The following is a 22,009-nucleotide window of genomic DNA, read 5'->3' on the forward strand; positions in this document are numbered from 1 at the left end:
TTTATTCGACAGAGATGGAGACAGCCAGCGAGAGAGGGAACACAAGAAGGGGGAGGGGGAGAGGAAGAAGCAGGCTCATAGCGGAAGAGCCTGATGTGGGGCTCGATCCCAGAACGCCGGGATCACGCCCTGAGCCGAAGGCAGACGCTTAACCGCTCTGCCACCCAGGCGCCCCCAAAGATCAGAGGTTTTAAATTTTCATTTATACTCAGTCCTACCACAGGTAAATGTATACCAAAAAAGTCCTCACAATGTCTGGCCGATTTCAATTACTGGAATGTAAGTCCACAACAGGAATTTCTGCAGAATTGGCAAACAACTAAGCAGTATCCTAAAACAGCCTTCTCTTCTGTTTTAGACGGCCCTTTACTCCCAAATTATCTCGAGAGAGCTCATTCTGTATTTATTTAATTACTGTTGTCATCTTCCCTAAACCACTTTCTTAAACCCCCTTATAGCTTTCTTAAAATTCAGTGACTGAACAGAATATATTAAAATTCTACTAAGAGTTTCTGTGTCCACTAGAAATATGAGAATCATTATCTAACCATGTTACTTATACTTTCAAAAACTGCATTTGCATTTCAACTCCTGCTAGTTTATCCCATAGAAATCCTCATATAAGGACAAAAATGTTTATTTATGGTATTTTTATAATATTAAAGTTTTTTCAATAAGTACATAATGATAAGAAAGTAATTCAATTATTGTGCTGTATGCGTGTTAAAAAGAATGAGATAAATCTATATATGGTGACACGGAAAGATCTTCAAGACCAGAGAAATATGCATATTTTGTGGAGCTATATGCTTGTGTACCTATGAGTGGAAAAACTTGTGGGACACTTATCAGCCATTTAATTTTGCTTTTCTGCAGTGAGCAGAGTGGGATTAAGAGAAAGGGTAAAGAGTGCCTTATTTTTGCTTTAATATTCGTGTATTGTTTGACCATTTTACATCAAGCATGTATTCATTGTGTCATATTTCCTAAACACATATAAAGGACTTTATTGGGAAGAAATCTTTTAATTCACAAATATAAGTTGCAATTTACTGTTTGCAGACTAAAAGACCACGTACATTCTCAACAGCTTAAAACAGAGTTGGTAAGGGGGTGCCTGGGTGGCACAGTGGTTAAGCGTCTGCCTACGGCTCAGGGCGTGATCCCGGCGTTATGGGATTGAGCCCCACATCAGGCTCCTCCGCTAGGAGCCTGCTTCTTCCTCTCCCACTCCCCCTGCTTGTGTTCCCTCTCTTGCTGGCTGTCTCTATCTCTGTCAAATAAATAAATAAAATCTTTAAAAAAAAAAAAAACAGAGTTGGTAAGATAATGTTTCAATAATTTACAAAAAGCTGAAAGAATTTCAAAGCAAAATTGCCTTGTCACCCTAAAACTTTCTAATTCTGTTTCTAAAGAAAAATTTTCAATGTGCATTGAGCTCCTAAATGCAGAATAGTGATTAAAGTGGGGTCAGGTTAATTGGAAAAATCTCGATTTATTTTAAAAAGGTAAGTACGTGTTAGAAAGTTACTTCTTTAAACAGTTTACAAATTCTTCTGAACATACAAAACTGTTCAAAAGCTGGTCCCTTTGAGAAACCAGGTTGGGAGGAGGAGATATAGAGAGAGGAGGGTGAGAAATAGTACTAAAGAAAATATGACTAATATCTGGGGGTCTTAACATTTCTGAGCGTCCACATTAGGTCCAATCTTTAGTGGATATTAATCGACCTGAGCTGTTGATCAGAAGGGATAGAGAAGAGCAGGTATCTATTCTAATTAAGGAAGAAGTCTTGACTGAGTTGTTAGTGGCATTAGCACTATTCTCTTATTGGTGATTATAGTTTAGTAGTAGCATTCTCAGCCCCAACCCAAGAAAGATAAGTCCTGATTGCCACACGACAGCAAGCACCAGGCAAAATGGAAGATGGGGCAGGTTTCTAAAGGGATCATTGACAGTCAGCAAGTCCTTTGGTTGGTCACAGCAAAAATCCTGAAGAACCATGGAAAGGTTCTATGAGCTGGCACTTGTTTTGAGTAAGTTTGCTATCCCAGATGGAGATCAGAAGAGAAAAATTAATGTCTGGGATTGTTATTTCTTCAGATCTTGTATTTTCTTATGATCAGCCACTGTCTATTGAGCAGTTATTTAATTAATAATTTCTATTTTAGTAAAAATATATTACTGAAAAGAGCATGCATGTCTTTTTTAATCAACTGATTTCTGCATCTCATCCATCTGTTTGGAGAAGGACATAGATTACAAGGATATGGGACATAGTATAGCACCACCATTACCTAGGGGACATTGTCTTAACTTCTAGAAAAGACATTTAGAGAAGTAAACATATCTCCAAGGTCAGCCAATCTTGAAGATCTATGTGCTCCAGTCATCCATGTGACAGTCATATGGCTGCTGTATAACCACCACCCATGCATGGTCCGAATGATTCCCAGCAGTAAAGTAGTAAACCCAGTATCGGGGTCATTCCCATCTTTTGTTTGGTGCCTTTGCAACCAGAATAAGCTTCACTCCATTCATTAGTGTTACTGTTAACACACACACACACACACACACACACACACACACACACACATCCCTGATGATCATAAGACTTTGGGGAAGTTAAGATTAGCCTCTCCAAGAATATGCAATGTGAAAAAAAGACAGTCTCTTCAACAAATGGTGTTGGGAAATCTGGTCAGCTACATGCAAAAGAATGAAACTGGGCCACTTTCTTACAGCATACACAAAAATAAACTCAAAATGGATTAAGGACCTAAATGTAGGACCTGAAATCATTAAAATACTACAAGGGAGCACAGGCAGCAATTTCTGACATTGGCCATAGCAACATTTTTCTGGATATGTCTCTTGAGGCAAGGAAAACAAAAGCAAAAACAAACTAGTGAGACAAGACCAAAATAAAAAGCTTCTGCACAGCAAAGAAAACAATCAACAAAACTAAAAAACAACCCACCGAATGGAAGAAGATATTTGCAATGACATATCCAATAAAGGGTTAGTATTCAAAATATATAAAGAACTTATACAACTCAACACCAAAAGAGCAAATAATCCAATTTAAAAATGGACAGAAGATGTAAAAAGATGTTTCTCCAAAGAAGACATCCAGCTGGCCAACAGACAGATGAAAAGAGGCTCACCATCGCTCATCATCAGGGAAATGCAAATCAAAACTACATTGAGATATCATCTCATACTTGTCAGAATGACTAAAATCAAAAACACAAGAAACGCATATTAGTGAGGATGTGGAGAGAAAGAAACTCTCTTGCACTGCTGGTGGGAATGCAAACTGGTGCAGCCACTGTGGAAAATAGTATGGAGGTTCCTCCGAAAATTAAAAAATAGAACTACTGTAATTGCAGTACTGGGTATTTACCCAAATAATATGAAAACACTAATTTGAAAGGATATATGCACCTCTATATTTATTGCAGCATTATTTACAGTAGTAAACTATGGAATAAACCTAAGGGTCGATCGATAGATGAATGGATAAAGAAGAGGTGGTGTATGTACATATATAATGGAATACTATCCAGCTATAAAAAAGAATGAAATCTTGCCATTTGCAACATGAATAGAGCTAGAGAATATAATGCTAAGCAAAATAGTCAGAGAAAGACAAATACCATGTGATTTTACTCATATGTAGAATTTATGAAACAAAACAAATGAACAAAGGTAAAGAGAGAGAGAGAAGACAAGAAGCACACTTTTAACTACAGAGAACAAACTGGTGGTTACCAGAGGGGAGGTGGGTGAGGGGATGGGGGAAATAGGTGAGGGGGATTAAGAGAACGCTTATCCTGATGAGCACTGAGTAATGTATAGAATTTTTGAAACACTATGTTGTACACCTGAAACTAATATAACATTGTACGTGAACTATAGTGGAATTAAAATTTTTAAAAACTAAATTTAAAAAAAAAAAGATTAGCCTCTAAAAACCTGAGAATACCCAGACCTGTTTGTCTGGCTAATTCAATCATATTTTTATCAATATTATGGCACGTCGTATGGGAGAAAGGGCTTGTAATAAGTTTCTGCTATTTTATCACAATTTGGAATGGCAATAATACATACGATCTATCACAGACACCCAATTCAACCCAATTTTGATCAACTTCATGGTGTGGTATGGTGGGGAAAAGGGAGCTTATGCAAGGCAAGGCTCTTGCTATTTTATCACTATTTCAAATGGAAATTATACTCAAGATTCATTACAAATAACCAAAACTAATAAAAATAAGATGAGAGTATTTAAGTGTACATTTCTAAAGCTAACTTGGTTTTTCTTTAAGAAAGGTGGAAGAAAACAGTTACCTGCAACAATGAAATGGCCTGTAAATGAAGAGCTCAGATATCACCACTGTGAGATGAACAAAGCTATGCTGATTTGGTGCTCCTTTTATGTGAACCTTTAGCACACAAGCAGTTGACTGTGAGCTGTTATTCATGTAGACCCTGGAAGAAACAAACGTTGAAATGACCACGTAAAAGTACAGTTTGGGACTATGAATCAATATTTCCTAAATAATATGCATATAAATTCAGTTTAACAAATGTTATAACCATACAAGCTTTTTTTTAGTTTTTTGAATATTTTCCTATAGTTGTGAGGCACTTTTTATCAGAAATAATCCTCAGTTTATGTTATAGGCTTTGTCTCAAAAAAAAAAAAAAAGGCTTTTCTGGCTCCAACAATTCCAGTTTGAATCTTCATTGAATAACATATTACAGGTTTTTTTGGTTTGTTTGTTTTTTTTATGGTTGGTAGAGAGAAGAGCCACTCCAAACACCTCTCTCAGTCTCTCTTCAGTGACCTTCAGGTTTTAAGACATGACCATAAACCATGTGAATCCAGAATTCACAAAAGAAGCTTATAAGAGAAAAAAAAATTTTTTTGAGGCTACTTCCACACTAGTTCAGTGAGCCTGTTATCTAGCAAAACTTGCAGAGAACACAGCCTGTTTCACAAAAGTAACAGTTGTAAAGATGATCTGTGGAAAACACTCTTAACCTTTCCACTGTACGAACAGATTCCAAAGTGAGTAAGAATACCTCAAAACGTAGGGTTAGGATGTAGTTATACAGAAAGATCCATGACATGCTTCTATCTCATAGAACATTCCATCCAGACCTCAGAATGAGTAAATTGCCAGGTTCTTTGTGTTTGTTTAACACAACAACAACAGTTTAGGAAAAGAATAACTTTTAAACTCGTCTGTATGAAAAATAAAATTTTACCATTTGTTTTTCACTCATTTACACTCAATAAAAAAAAAATTACGTTTCCTGTCAGCAAAGGAAATGAGAATCTTTTAAAATAAATATTTAAGACATTATATTTGCAACCCGGTGAAGGAAGAAAAGTGTTTTAATCAGCAAGTATGACCTGCCCTAATACAGTTTTCTTTTCTTACACTTCAAAGAAATACAATGCATTATTTTTTCATAAGAATTTAAAAAGAAAACCAACTCACTTTAAAAATAGGCGTTTATCTTATTTTAACCTTCATTGTCTAAATTGCATGTGAAATTTTGCATGCCCCAATTTGTTTGCACATATATTTAAAAAAGAGAAAACTTTCTGTAGGCAATCTCTACCATTTAGTAAAATAAGAAAACAATAACAGAAAACCTTTAATGAATGACTAAACACTGAATATCCACATAGCATCAGAGGAAATATTCTGACTTGTACATGACATAAAGTAGAAAAATTAATATGACACATGGATAACACTTTTTGTAAAATATTTTTCTATTTCTTAAGATCCCATGTGATGTTGCAGTTGCTATAGTAACTGAATTTTTGTTCAGCAGGAAAATACTTATGTACAGAATGCTTAAATTTACTCACCAAATTCTCAGCGAAAATTATACCAAATGGAAGTGATATATTAAAATTCTCAAGGGGATAAGCAGTTCTTGCCCCTTAATTTTAAAATTACCATCAAATAATTCTATCAAGCATGTTTTTTTCATACAAATATTATTGTTCTTCATAAACTTCATCACGCTATAAACAAAAATGGCTGAGCTAGAAAGAATTTTTAACTTCCCATTTTAGTAGTTTGTGTGGAGTACAATATGCTAAAAAGATTAATTACTTTAATCAATTGTGAACCATTAAATAAAAACCGTACAAACATTTTTCAGTTTTAATTTCAGTTTTAAACCCCCCAAGGGCTGGTTTCTACCCTCCCCTATAACAAGTCTTACAAACCTCCTCAATGGCACATACATTGAGTAAATACCTCAACACACTACATTTGCCAACAAAGTTCTAAAATCAACTTTGTAAATGTCATGATTCTTAATGCTATTGTGGTATAAATGAAGAGCGCTCCTTGAGTCCATTTGGCCAGGCTCGTGAGCGTACTTTGTTTCCCCAAGAGAAGAAAGAAGAGTAGTAAACCATTTTTGCAGAATGTCATTCTCCCACAACAGTTTATGAAAGAAACATCTGTGACAAGAATCTCTAATGCTTTCCTCAAAGCCACAGCTGACAGTAAAAGAGCATTGCTAAAAGTGGCAAATCAATCCCATTCCGCCCTTCCCAGAGCATGACACCTAATTTGCTATGTATCACATGTATTTTCCTCACATGTGCTGAGACTGTGACATTGATGTGGTGGCTTTCATCCAAGCCTCAGCTGAATAAACACTTGGGCCATACAGTGGGCAAACTGGCGTCCTTAAAAAGTCTTCTGTCCTAGGCAAGTTAACTTCACCTCAGGGAAGCATTTTTCTAAGTTTTAGTTTGCAATTTGGGTACATAAATGGAATCTCTGAACACTGTTTGGAAAACCTTAAATCACCTGACACACATAGAGCACATTCTGGGTTTTTTGAACCGGTTTTCTGTAATGCAATTTTTATGTGACTACCTGAAAACATGCAAATCCAACAGACACAAACAAGTAACAGCATAAAGATCACTTATCAAATTATTCCGTTGCACAACATGTACTTTTGTAAAAGGTGTAAGAAATAACCACATTATCCACATCTGAAATGTGTACCATTACTTTTCTTAGTTAACATTTTACTGATGTATAAAATATACCCTGAAACATTCCGAGATCTTAATTGTACAGCTTGATGAATTTTGCAAAGTGAACACAATCGTGATCAAGTGCAGGACATTATCTGAGCCAAAGAAGCCCTCATTATACCTCCCTGAAACATATACAATTGCTTTTAAATTTGACACTAGAATCTTTAACCAATAGGAAAACTCCATTTAAATGATATCAAGCAAATAATTAAAGTTCTGGTAAACAATATGGATAACATCAAGGCCCCTGTAGTTAATGAGGATATCTTTTTTCTGTGGGGCTGCAGGCGATTCTCTTTTCTCCTTCAACAATCAAGGAAATCACCAATTACCATTACCCCCAAATCATGCCAATTATTTTTTACTTCATTGAAGTTTTATAAAAATACAGGGGTGATAAAAGAATTCAGTGGTGTATGCCACCTCTGCCTTGAATTATTTTCATTATTCTATTTCTCTTCCTTTCAAAAACTCTAACTTAAAATCCTTTTTTCAATTTGAATTATACTTAACAAGGGAGAATACACATACTATAATTTTCTCTGTCTCTCAGAATTCTCTTGAATATGATAATTCTCAAAGCAAAAAAGAAAGTCTATTCTTAAAAACTTAAAATTAATGTAGAGCAAATGTGTTCCGTCATTCTCCTTATCAGACAGGGTCACTTGGCAGCGAGTACCTGGTTGGGGCCCATGACCATATGACACTGTACAAATCTCTGTTAGCAGCCCTACTCTGCATCTCCGACTAGAATTTTCGTGGCCCAGTCAATACCTTCAGATAAATTTTACATGCTTACCTCAGGAGCTCATCATGTTCAGAGCTAAATATTCCCTACCTTGATTAACCCGGAAGCCCAAACCTCAGGGTCATCTTTAGCAATGCCTTTTTGTCAGTTCTTACATACAAATGAACAGCAAGTGCTTTCAATTCTACCTTCAAAATGTCTTTTAAATTAGTCCCTTCCTGCCTGTTCCCATGCCATGGAAGCTCTTACTATTTTCTGAACATGCTATTGCACATGTCATTTCATTTCTGGAAGACTTCTCCCTCTTTCGTCTTATAATTGTGTCCTCAGACTTCAAAGCCTGTCTTGAAGTGGTTCCTCCCCCAGGTGCCCACTCCCCCCAGCCCATGCCCAGGGCAGAACAAGTCCTTCCCTTGTTTCTTTCATAACATATGTCACCTTGCATAATTACACAGTCCTTTACAACCTCAAGTGGAACCGCCTTCGGTTGAAACAAGGCTTCATCATCTTTATATTTCTGATGCTGAGTATATCACCTGGCATATAATGTACACCAAATAAGCAAGGAAAGAATGAAATAACAAAACAACAAAATATACAATAAAATAATAAAACAACTAAATTAAAATAAAATAAAATATGCTCTGCCTAAAACACATGGAACATTCAATAGATTATTTGGGGCAAACCACGATCTGTCTGGGTTGACTTCCTTATTTCAAAATTGGACGCGATATAACATGAATATGAGAGAGGGGTCACTGAAAAGTGAAGCCCAGTCTCACCATCAGCATCCAAGAAATACCACAAATGCAGAGTCATCAGGGCTGGGAGCAACATGGGGCAAGGAATGGGAGATGAGATAATTACTAAAGAACAGCCAAAGCCCTGGGGCCAGCGTCCCACTCGGAAAACGCGATGTAGTGTTTGCTCTTTGAAGAGGTGAAGCATCTGTGACACGGTAGGAAGGAACGACTCACAGCAGTTTTAAAAATAAAATATGCCTTTGAAAAAAGAAAGAAGTGAATGAGTTGGATTAAATCATGTCTCATATTTGATATATTGCTGTCATAAGAAAAAATGATCTTGGAAAACACTCATGCTTCACATAGGCCACACTGTTTGTTTTACCGTTGACCTGAAGTGCTCTCTTTGTATCCTAAGTGGCCTTAGATAGCAATGTGATGATGCAGTGCTAGTGAAACTTAAACTTACTACAGTACGCACGTGTCTTGGAATGCCCTGTGTCAAGGTAATGTGTCTAAAGATACATATGAGACATGATGGTATAATTGTGTTTGAAAGATCTTGTACAAATATGTTTGAAAGAGATTTGTTATCCATACAACAAAACAAACAAAAAATGTCAGAGATAGAAGGTCAGAGAATTTTTGCAATTATGCTCTGGAGCTCTTCTCCACCCCTGACATTTAAAGTTTGTAAGGATCATAAGGCTTCTTACCGATACCCAGCTGCCCTGATCAACAAAAGGCCTCCAAAGGGTTTGGCAGAGATCTCCCCACTCCAAGCAGTCTCTACATCAAGGGATCCCCCAAGTCTGCAATAACCAGTTAGAGTCCTTCTTCCCAGAAGAGAGGACTAAGCAAAAAGAAAAGGTACAGAATGCACCGAGACCTTCATCTGGACCACTTTTTATCCATAAACGGACCGCTGTTTTCTAGTCTTGATATGACATAAATTTAAAAAAGAAATAAATAACCTCAAAGGACAGAAAGCCAGAAGCATTCATCAACAGCACAAACCCTTCTCAGACTCAGGACCACTCCTGAGATGCAGATGAAGCTCTAGGCCTGCTTCACAGCAAAATGACTAGTTGGCACTCGAACAATATATTTATAGTAATTTTAGGAGATTTGTGATGTCTAAATTTCATGCATGCCATGTCTAAAATTCCCTAGTACAGGGGCACCTGGTGGCTCAGTCAATTAACCCTCTGCCTCTCAGTTTCACTTTAGGTCACGATCTCAGGGTGGTGGAATCCAGCCGCAAGTTAGGCTCAGCGCTCAGTGGCTCCGGATCCTTGCACGCGCTCTCTCTCTGCCCCTCCCCACTCACTCACTCATATACACGGGCTCTCTCTCTCTCTTAAAAACTAAAATAAAGTAATAAATAAATAAATAACCCCCAGTATGAATGACTTCAAAATACCTTTCAGCAATTATTGCATGATTCTGTACATGGATGAAATGTCAATCTTTGCTCAAAGAAGAAAATGTTGCCTAGAAGCCTTTTTCTTAAAGTTAAAACAAATATGCTCTATTGTCTCTGGACTGTTTCCTTATGTAAAAAATCTAGAAAGTGTTTGATCTTTGATGTCTTTCTAGCTCCAAGATTTAGTGAATTGCAAAGTATAACTCTGAGGATCTGTCACAGAACCAGCATGTATAAAGCATTAAGTTAAAAGCCTCTGAACAGCCAAGACCAGTTCTTCTTGTTAATTCAGGAAAAATTTATTGGGCATCTAATCTGGGCAAGGCACTGTTCTAGAGATTGAGAATACAATAAGCAACAGTAGTAAACAGAAGAGCCAAAATCCCTCACAATATGGAGGAAGGTAGAGAAGAGGGAAGGTAAGCAATAAATAACATAATAAGTAAAACATATCGTTTATGGAACATGAGAGATAGGAGGATCGGTGGGAGAGGGAGGGGAGGAACGAAGGGGGGTAAACAGAAGGGGGAATGAACCATGAGAGACTGCGGACTCTGGGAAACAAACTGAGGGCTTCAGAGGGGAGGGGAGTGGGAGATTGGGATAGGCCGGTGATGGGTACTAAGGAGGGCACGTATTGCATGGTGCACTGGGTGTTATACGCAAGTAATGAATCACGGAACATTGCATCAAGAGCTGGGGATGTACTGTATGGTGACTAATATAACAAAATAAATATTTTTTTAAAAAGTAAAACATATCATTTTTTAGATAATGATAGCAGCTAAGGAAAATAAAATAAAGCAGGGGAGATGATAGAAAATCATAAGAACTGAAAATGTAAACACCTGAAGGAGAGGAACATATAATTTTTGTAAAGATAGATGAGATAATTCAATCTAACTTTCTTACTGATGACATCTAAAAGGGCAGAAAGAGAATTTGAGAACGTGTTCTTAAAAACATCAGGTTAGAGAATGAAGAAATTTCAGGCCAAAATATAGAAGACCCTGAGAACCCAGAGATATAAGCCCAGAAAAGGAAAGTCCTTTCTTGAATAAGATGCAATGATCTTAGGCCATAGATTACTTCCATAAGTAATTGAAGGTATTATAGGAAGATATGACAAGTAACTTAATGGCAATAAATTTGAAGATGCCAATGAAATGAGCTAAGTCCTAGAAAAGTTTGGGAAGAATCTGATTTGTTTAAGAAATCAAGTTTGTCCATAAAACAGACTCTTAACTACAGAGAACAAACTGAGGGTTGATGGACGGATGTGGGTGGGAGATGGGCTAAATGGGGGATGGGTATTAAGGTAGGCACTTGTGATGAGCACTGGGTTGTGTATGTAAGTGATGAATCACTAAATTTTATCCCTGAAACTAATATTACTGGAATTTAAATAAAAACTTAAAAACGAAATAAAATCAAGTTTGTGATCTATAATTTTCCCACAAAGAAAATTCAGACCTAGATGGCTTTACTGGTAAATTCTATCATATATCCAAGGCAGAAGTAATTCTAAACTTATAAAACTCTTCCAAGAATAGAAAAACACTCTTCTTAACTCATTTTATGAGCCTAGCAAATCCTGGACAAGGACAGCACAAGAAAGAAAAATTAAAGGCTAATTTCACTCATATATATAATTAGAAAAATTCTAAAGAAAATATTAGCAAACTCAAACCAAAATTATAAAAAAATCAGGAATGCACAGTTGATTTAACAATAGTTATTCAGTGTAATTTACCACATAAAATATTATAGAATAACAACTTTGTAATCATCTAAATAGATGTAGAAAATACATTTGGTAAAATTCGTATCATAGAGATAAAGAAAAAAACAACTTTTAGGCATCCAAAATAGAAGAAAACTTTGAAATACTGGAAAAGAATATCTACAAAAGCCTACAGCAAACATTAAGTGGTGAAACATTGCAAATTTTCACTTTCACTTGGGGAACAAGACAAAGATGTCTACCACACTTCTATTCAACATTTTATTTTAATTATAACTAGTGCAGTAACGCAAAAAAAAAAAAAGTCCTGGTGTAAAAAGGAACAAAGACTATCATTGTTCTAAGATATCATGATTATTTACATAGAAATCCAACAGAATTGACACAAAAATTATTGTAACTTATAAGACATTTAGTAAATTTCCTGAATAAAAAATTAATACCTAAAATCAGCACATTTTTATATTTCAGCCACAAGTAGCTTAACTGGTGTTTTTATAGAATAAATGATGCCCTACTTATAGGATCTATGTAATTGCTCCTACTCTTCTTCCTTTCTCGAGAATGACAATACCAGGACATTTCTGCACTAACAATAAATTACTTTAATAAAACTAGGAAACAATGATTTTTAAATAATGTATGCATGGTTTACATCTGATATGTGTAGCAAATTAATATCACAGTTTTTAAATTGATTACCTGTATACAATGCCTAGATCTATTAAATTAAATATGTAATATTTAAAATACATTTTAAAAAATGGAAATTGTTCTATTTGCAACAACATGCATGAACCTGGAGAGCATTGTGCTGAGTGAAATAAGCCAGACAAAGACAAACTGAGTGGTATCACTTATATGTAGAATTTTTTTTAAAAGCCAAACTCATAGAAACAAAGTAGAATGATGGTTACCAGGGTTTGGGGGTTAGAGGAAATGCGATGTTGGTCAAGGGCACAAACTTTAAGTTATAAAATGAGTAAGTTCTGAGAATCTAATGTATGGCTTGGTGACTATAATTAATATTGTATTGTATACTTTGAATTGGCTAAGCGATAAACCTCAAGCATTCTCGTTAAAAAAAATAATAACTGCAAGGTGATATAAGTGTTCAGTAATTTGATAGAGGTAATCATTTCACAGTTTATATAAATCATCGTTATGTTGACTATTTCAGATAGATTACAAGTTATTTGTCAATTATACCTCAATAAGTCTGGAAAAATAAAATACATATTTTTCAGATTGAATAGTCTTTAAATAATGTTAGTTCACGCAAAATTACTTACCTAAAATTTGTCTAAGAATGTCTGTCTTTATATTGATTTCAACAATTTGAACAAATGCAAGAAATAGAGTTTCCCTTTTCTTAGAGCCATTTTGATGTGTAAATAAAATTGCTACATCGGCCTAAAATCTGAAAAGTTCTATAAAGCAAAAGAAGATGAGGTAAGAACCTTACGCCAGTTAGACTGGCAAAGATTGACAAGGCAGGAAACAACAAATGTTGGAGAGGATGTGGAGAAAGGGGATCCCTCTTACACTGTTGGTGGGAATGCAAGTTGGTACAGCCACTGTGGAAAACAGTGTGGAGGTCCCTTAAAAAGTTAAAAATTGAGCTACCCTATGATCCAGCAATTGCACTACTGGGTATTTACCCCAAAGATACAGACATAGTGAAGAAAAGGGCCAGATGCACCCCAACGTTCATAACAGCATTGTGCACAATAGCTAAACTGTGGAAAGAGCCGAGATGCCCTTCAACAGGTGACTGGATTAAGAAGATGTGGTCCATATATACAATGGAATATTACTCAGCTATCAGAAAGAACGATTACCCAACATTTGCAGCAACATGGACGGGACTGGAGGAGATTATGCTAAGTGAAATAAGTCAAGCAGAGAAAGACAATTATCATATGGTTTCACTCATTTATGGAACATAAGAAATAGGAAGATCGGTAGGAGAAGAAAGGGATAAGGAAAGCGGAGGTTAACAGAAGGGGGAATGAACCATGAGAGACTGTGGACTCTGAAAAACAAACTGAGGGCTTCAGAGGGGAGGAGGTGGGGGATTGGGATAGGCCAGTGAGGGGTATTAAGGAGGGCACATATTGCATGGTGCACTGGGTGTTATATGCAAATAATGAATCATGGAACATCACATCAAAAACTGGGGATGTACCGTATGGTGACTAATGTAACAAAATAAAAATTATTTTTAAAAAAAGAAGATGGTGAGGTAAGAAATCAACTAAAAAAGTAATTACAGGAAAAGACACCATTTTAAGGAATAAAAAATAGACATCAGAAGACATGCCCATTCACATCACGTCATCCATTGCTACCTGATGTACTTAAAATGGGTGATCTCGGTAGCAACGAGTGGATCAAATGATACATGAGATGACTGTGAAGTGCAGACATTTGTCTTTCTTACAGTAAAACTGATTATGTAATAAATACAATAGATAATGAAATTCTATCATTTTAACCTACATCTATGTGGGATAATAGATTTTTAAATATGAATTTTCCAGACAGTACTTGATGACATTAATATTTCTCTGTATACCTCTTCTTCTTTTTTAACCTTGATGATTTAAAAATGAAAGTTAACAAAACTAATGTCAATGATATTGAAGTTGAATGTGTTAGGCAGAATAATGGCCCCCAAAGATGTCCATGTCTAGCTCCTGGAACCTGTGGAGGTGTTACCTGACACAGCTAAAAGGACTTTGCAGATGTGCTTAAGGATACAGACATTGAAATGGAGGGATGTGCCTGGATTATTTGGGTGAAGGCAAGCTAATCACACGAATCCCCAAAAGCAGAAAACCTTTCCCAGCTGAGGTCAGAAAAAGAGAAGATGACAGAAGAAGGCTCAGAGTGATGCTACATTGCTGGCTTTCATGATGAAGAAAGGGAACACAAGCCAAGGAATGCAGGTGGCTTCTAGAAACCAGAAAAGCTAAGGAAGTTGAGTCTCCATAAAGGAAAGCAGCCACACTGGTACCTTGATTTTAGCCCAGCAAGACCCTGTCAGACTTCTGATCTACCGCACTACAAAAGAATAAGTTTTGTGTATTGTTTTAGCCATTAAATTATGGCTTTGTTGTAGTTTTTATATAGGGAGCAGTGTGACAAATAAGTTAGGTGTGACGTTGGTGTCTCTTTACGAAAGATAGAAACTAGTTAGAAGAAGAGAAAGGAAGAGTCCCACACTCCCTCATCCCTACTGCATAGAATGTAATTTGACATATTGAAGCAAAGCACATGTCCCTTCAAAATGGTGGTGGGTCCAACCATAGAATTAATAGGCTACCAATGGCATCCAAGAGCCCTGGGAGTATTCCAAGGGATTCATGAAACTTCGTGTCCTCTGCCAAGCTCTATTTTATGCCACACTGAGCTTCTTTCAACTGAATAAACTACACCGAATCATAATTAAATGTGGAAACAGGCCCAAGCCTGCATATCTTCCTTAAACAGACTACCAGGTCAGTTAAACAGAAAATTTATTTTTCCTAAGACATTTTTTGGGTGTGGATGTGTGTGTATATATTTACATATATTTTTAATATTAGGAAAAACCTTTCCTCAAAAAATTGTTTTTCTTTCTGAAGGGCCTTACCCAGATTGGCTATTAGAAGGGGGAAGGCATGGCAGATAAGCACTTTCAAATTCGATATCTCGTTGTTACATGAAACGAGTTTTAGGTAAAGACATTTTCTTTTCTAAAGCAAAGCATGCAGTAGATGTTTAACAGAGTTTGTGGATAATACTGGACAAAAATCTCTTCCTTCTCAGAATCGTATAAGCATGACTTGCATTCTGAATCCTCATTTTAAACAGAAGCATGCAGGGGCCAGTATTACAAAATATGTTTTCTATAAACAGATGGAATTGAGTCTTCAAAACAAATAATAATAATGTGTTTATTTATACAATTTTCAAAAACTTCCCTTTACAATAAAAGGAATCCTATTTGGTTTCCTTTGTTGGTTTTTAACACTTTGTAGGTACATACTATTCTAGCCCAGCAATTCTCAAATTGTGGCCCAAGGACCCCTGAGAGTCCCTAAGATCTTTTTAGGGATCCAAAAGATCCCCTTTTCCCAATAACATATCCACACAAAGCCAGATTTTCAAGTACTTCCCCTAAACAAAATACCTCAACAGACTGAGTGCGAAGCAGACTTGTGAACCTATTTCTTCGTTTTGACAGACATTAAAGAAATTCTAAAAAAGTAAAAAAATGGCACTGTTCCCACTATTTTTTTTTAATTTTGGATAATATAGTTACCTTCTAAGGATGCTATTTATTTCTATATGTAATGGTTTATTAACATTTTAAAATAAGTTGATACCATATGATTATATTTATATGTGAATTTAAAAAACAAAACAAACAAATAAACAAATAAAAAGTAGAATCGGAGAACAAACTGATGGTTGTTGCCAGAGTGAAGGATGCTGGGGGAGTGGGCAAAAAGGGTAGAGGGGAGAGGGAAATACAGCTTTCCAGTTGTGGAATGAATGTCATGGGAATAAAAGGGACAGGGCAGAAAATATGGTCACTGATATTGTAATGGCACATGCTGACAGGCTCACACTTGTGGTGAGTATACATATCATACAGAGAAGTTAAATCACCCTGCTATACACTTCATGTACACTGTATGTCAACTATACCCAAATAAATAAAAAAATGAATAAATGAAAGAATAAAATAAAATGAATCAATACAAAAATCCGTTTTAAACTTCTCAGTGTTAATTTTTAGTATGATAAATATGGATATGTAGGATCTGCAGAAACAAAAGCTTTTGGGGTCCTCAATTATTTTTAAGAGTATAAAGGGGTCCTGAATCCAAAAGTTTGAAAACCACTACTTCACTTGAAGAGTCCTTACTCTTACAATCATGCCCTCATTTCCATTGCCATTCTTATCTCCCAGTACCCCACTGCACACACTCTGTGATCCCACTCAGTTCTGTCTTTCCAGGCCAACTAATTTGCTTTAATCATTTCTAAGCTATGATCCTTGCCAACAAAGAAGTAGAGACTGGTTGGGGGAAATAAACATTGTTGCAAATAACTGGCATGAAAAGAAGACAATGATAACTGTCTTGAGAAACATGCAAAGAATGTGTTTGTGGTGGAGATGGACAGCTCCCCACACAAAGTCCATGCTTCTCTTCCTCTTAAACCAGACCCCAGTTCTATACTGGCTCACACCGTTCTCAGCCATCCTTGTAGTTAAGTATGGCTTTGTTACTAAATTCGCTTGCAGCTGACGTGGCCATTGGACATTCTGATGAATGAAAGCCAAAGTCATTGACGTAAAGGCCTTGGCAAGTTCTTGGTAGGGGCACGTTACTTCTGTCCTTTCCCTCCTGTTTTCTGCTACCTGAAACTGGAGCAAAATGGTTAGAGCTCCAACAACCACTCCAGACGATGAGAGAATCTAAGATGGACGCTAGGAAGGAGCAGAAAAATCAAAGGAGTCTGAGTTTTTGACAATTTTCCAATCCTAAAAAATAAATATCTGTTTTACTTGAGCTATTGGAGAGGGAAGGGAGATTTCTATTATATAAAATTGAATCTGATCCTAAATGATACAATGCTCTTGGAAATTTAGGGAAAAAGTGGAATGCTTCCACTGGGTGTTTTTAGTAGTATTTGTGCCAAATCTTCAAGAATGAACAAGATTTCATCATGGGGTCAATGCCAGAGAAATCCGTGAAGGAGAAGAATTCAAAAAAGTTGTGTTCACATTAGATCACATTTAACAGAAAGGAGCACAGCAGCTCCTTCCTTTGACTTTGCATACCCCCTTCTCAATTAAAAGGCTATGACTTTTCATATCTCAGTCTCCCCTAAGACCTAGTTCAAAATCAGCTTTCTCATAATGGCCTTCCCTCTTGACACTCACTGATAACTCCTATCGCACCAAATGTCCACTCGTCATAGGAACTCTTGCATCATTTGCTCTTCAAAGATTTGTTTTTTATGTCTTGTCTAATAATATAGATAATAGGCTTTCTGATGTCAGAGAGTGATCTTTAAATCCCTAATTACTTTCATAGTCTTTGCACATCCTACAAGCTCAATCATGAAAATGCATAATTTTCAAGCCTCCTCAAATGTCTTAATAGAGTGGTCTGGCCTGGTTTGCATGCTGAGCATTTGGGTAGGCATAGGTAAACACATCAATAGCAATTCTATAGTGTCTAATAGCTTACAAAGTTTTCATATCCATTGTTTTACAGTGTCTTATAATAACTCTGTAAATTAGATATTATCCATGCACTTTTTTATTCAGCAAAATGTATTTTGCATTCACTGTTACTCTGGGCTTAAGGCCTACTGGGGAAGTAGTACTAAGCGTGTCTATAATTACAATACACTGGAGAGGTACTAATATAGAAGCCAGGATAAGGTACCAGGAGGCTTAAAGGACAGAAAATACAGCAGCTCTCTGTTGGGGTGGACATGGGAGCTCCAAACAGGGAGTGGTAGGTGAATCAAGCTCTAAAGAATGAAAAGTACCTAGAAAGTCACGAAAAAGGGCACTACACACACACCGAACCACAAGTGCAAAGCACATAGACCTGAGACAACATGGATCATTTGAGGAATAGCAAATAATTTAGGGCAGCTGAAGGGCAGAGGAAGTTTGGAGGGAGGTTAAAGTGAGACTAGAGAGTTCACCGGAGGCTGAAAACGAAAGGCATTGTATGCCAGCTAGAGCATTTCTGTTGTATCCTGCAGGCAAAGAAAAGGTGCTAAAGGATTGTAGGCCATAGGATTCACAATTCGGGAAGTTAACTCTGAATGCGGTATCACAAATTATCCAGGTAAGCAACAACAAAAAATTCATAAGAAGTTATGACACATAACAGAGCAAAGTAGTTTTGAGTTTCTAAGCACAGAGGCATGTGATTCTGCAGCTGATTTTGCACATTAAAAATTGTACCGAGGTGACAGCAATACAATTAAATGCAGCAACATACATAAGACTTTTCAAGATTTCAAAACAACTGTATTCCTGCCTCTCAAAAAAGAAAAAGAGAGGGACTCTCTGATTCACTAAACGCCAATATCTGTTAACAAATCATGTATGTTTCCTGGGTTTTCATATTTTTAGATTGACTTGTTTATTTGTCTTTGCACCCCTTCTTTAAAACTGAGAATCAACTATTTACAGTCTTCACTTACAAGCTGACAAAAAGTGAATAATTATATTTTTCTTTCTCAATGGCTCTTTTCATATTTCTTCTTTCAAAATATAAAAATGACACTTGTATCAATTTCAAATGCCACCGACAGTACTTACTTCAGGCAGCAACAACATTAATCAAATAGAAAAGGATACCTTACTTTTTTAATCCATAAGGATTCAAAGGTATTTTATAACTTTCTACCCATAAATGTAGCTTAGTGCACCATGAGAATTTATTCAAGAGACTGGAGAAAATGAATTAACTGTCTAAGTAAACCAGTGAGGCAAGGTAAAGGGTAGGTATTTTCTTTGCCAATAACTGTTTCTATACTAACACACTAATGTACTTTTTGGGAAAATGCCAAAGATGACACTATAGACCATTTTCTTCCTCTGCCCAGATGTTTCTCAAAAAAAAAAAAAAAGTTACAGTATTAACATGTAGAAGAAGTCTCTCTGCCTCACAGCAATGAAGACAAGTCTGCCACATAGCATGATACTACAAGGTCTTGAGAAACCTGAGGATGATTTTCAGCAAATTGTGACCTAGGGCAAGTTGCTTGACCTCATGGAGCCTGTTTTTGTAACAGCAAAGTGAGGATAATATATATTAAAGATGAAATAATATATTCTATATTAAGTGTTGAGCAGTGCCTTCCATAGAGTAAGTGTTCAATACACAGAGCTATTATTAGTATTAGTATTAGTATTTCTATTATAGAAATGCTTTGCTTGTTTTCCTTCTGCCTGCTGGAAATTGAGGACTACCCTGTCGGAGAGAAATTCCACTCACCACAAAACTCTGTCAATCCACCATTTCATTTATCAAAATTGTTTTTTAAAGGCATACTATGTCATAGTAGTTAAAAAATCTACTACCTTAAGGGCTCCTGGGTGGCTCAGTGGGTTGAGCATCTGACTTCAGCTGAGGTCATGATCCCAAAGTCTGGGGATGGAGCCCCATATCAAGCCATCGAGCCCCACACGGGGCTCCCTGCTCAGCGGGGAGCCTCCTTCTACCTCTCCCTCTACCTCTCCCTCTACCCCTAACCCCGCTCATGCTCTCTCTCTCTCTCTTGCTCTCACTTTCTCACTCTCTCAAATAAATAAACAAAATCAAGAAAGAAAGAAAGAAAGAAAGAAAGAAAGAAAGAAAGAAACCTACTACCTTAAAATCTCATGATTGGTTTTTGTGCAAATGTGTGACTTTAAGCTCCAAAATCAGTTTAAGGTGAACTTAGACTGTAAATACCCACTGGAGCATAAGCAAGTTATCTCACACACACACAAAAAGGTCCTACACCCTAAGCTTCGGAAAATATCCAAAATGATTTTTTAGGGACAACGATAGTCACAGATAACCAAACATACATGGAAAAAGGGGGAAAAAATGAACAAGAACCCGAAGGGAAAAAAGGTTACATATTGACATTAGCACAGTTTATAACATGACCGTCTTTACTGTGCATAAAGAAATCTACAACAAGCTCAAAAATATCTACAGAGCATAGGAAACTAGAGAAAGTGACAGAGCAGATTTGAAAAACAACCAAATATTGTTTGAAGGACTAATTAATACAATAAATTACAGCACAGTAAAACATAAAATATAAAATAATTATAAAAATTCAACACAATAAAGTGTAAAAAATAAAATTTAAAAATATACTCAGCGGACATGCTTGGGAGCAAACCAGGACCAGGAATAGCAGTAAAGTAGTCAAAAGTTGAAAAAGAAGGCAAGTCAAGAGAAAATATCCAGAGAGCTGAAAGTACAGATAAAAACATGAAAAAACAGAAGAGAATATAAAAGACAAGAAGGATTTAGTGAAAATTCGAGAAAGAAATGATACTTCTAAATGTGTAGGCACCTAATTATATAGCCTTAAAAAAAAAAAGAACAGATATTGACAGTACAAAAACAAGGGACAAATCTGTCTTTAGTGGGAGATCGTGATATATCTCTCTTAGTTGTTGGTAGAATAAACAGAAAAAAATAAGCAAGGCCATAGATTTTAAAATATAATTAACAAAATGGACCTACGGACATTATACTCTACAATTATAAAATACATATTTTTTTGAGCACACATGAAAATTTTAGAATATTGACTATATATTGTGCCATAAAGTATATGTCAACAAATAAAGGATTGAAGTCTCAGAAAATTGGAAAGGAACGCGAAGTAACTTCTGGGATTTTATAGCTTACCCTGGGTGGTAGTTAACATGAACGGTTATTTTAAAATAATTTGTTAAGCTATATAGCTATGTTTTATGCACTTTTTTGTATGTCATTAATATTGCACACTATTTTGAAGTAGATAGATCGGAACTGTACAAAATATGCTGTCTGACCACAATGCATTTATGTCAAAAATCAATCAGAAACTGGTAAGTAGAAAATTTCCCATATCATCTGAAATTAAACAATATGTTCTAAACATCGCATGGGCCAAAGAAATATCATAAAAGAAATTAGAAAATATGTTGAACTGTGTAATCACAAATGTTATATAGCAAAACTCACAAGATGAATCTAAAGCACCATGTAAAATGTTTTTAGGAAAAAACGCATGTAATAGAAAAGAGAAATGTTGAAAATTAATGAACTAAGAATTTTAAACACCTATGGAAAGTAGTTACAAAAACTGTCAAAAGATAAAATCAAAGAAATGTGAAGAAGCAAATGAAGACAAATGCAAAAATTAATAAAATGTTTTTAAGCATAAAATAGAGGGGCACCTGGGTGGCTCTGTTGGTTAAGCATCTCACTCTGGATTTTGGCTCAGGTCATGATCTCAGGATCATGTGATCAAGCCCCACACAGGCTCCACACTCAGTGGGGAGTCTGCTTGAGATTCTTTCCCTCTGTCCTTCCCCGCTTCTCTCAAATAAATAAATAAATCTTTAAAATGAAATGAAATAAAACATAAAATAGAGAAGATCAAGAAAATGAAAGTTATATGTTTGAAAAGACAAATCCTGTGGTAGGAGTGAACAAGAAGAGAGAGAGGGAAA

The 22,009-nt window shown here is 36.1% G+C and overlaps 1 long non-coding RNA gene across 1 annotated transcript in view; it reads right to left on the minus strand.

Moving 5' to 3' along the window:
* Positions 1-22,009, minus strand: part of LOC103678166 — a 207,051-nt gene that overhangs the window by 68,966 nt on the left and 116,076 nt on the right. Inside the window, exon 2 of the long non-coding RNA XR_572611.1 lies at positions 4,354-4,494. This is a non-coding gene — a long non-coding RNA (uncharacterized LOC103678166). The remainder of the gene's footprint in view (positions 1-4,353; positions 4,495-22,009) is intronic.

The sequence above is a fragment of the Ursus maritimus genome, unplaced genomic scaffold (assembly GCF_017311325.1).
Source record: "Ursus maritimus isolate PB19 unplaced genomic scaffold, ASM1731132v1 scaffold_20, whole genome shotgun sequence".
NCBI classification, from domain to species: domain Eukaryota; kingdom Metazoa; phylum Chordata; class Mammalia; order Carnivora; family Ursidae; genus Ursus; species Ursus maritimus.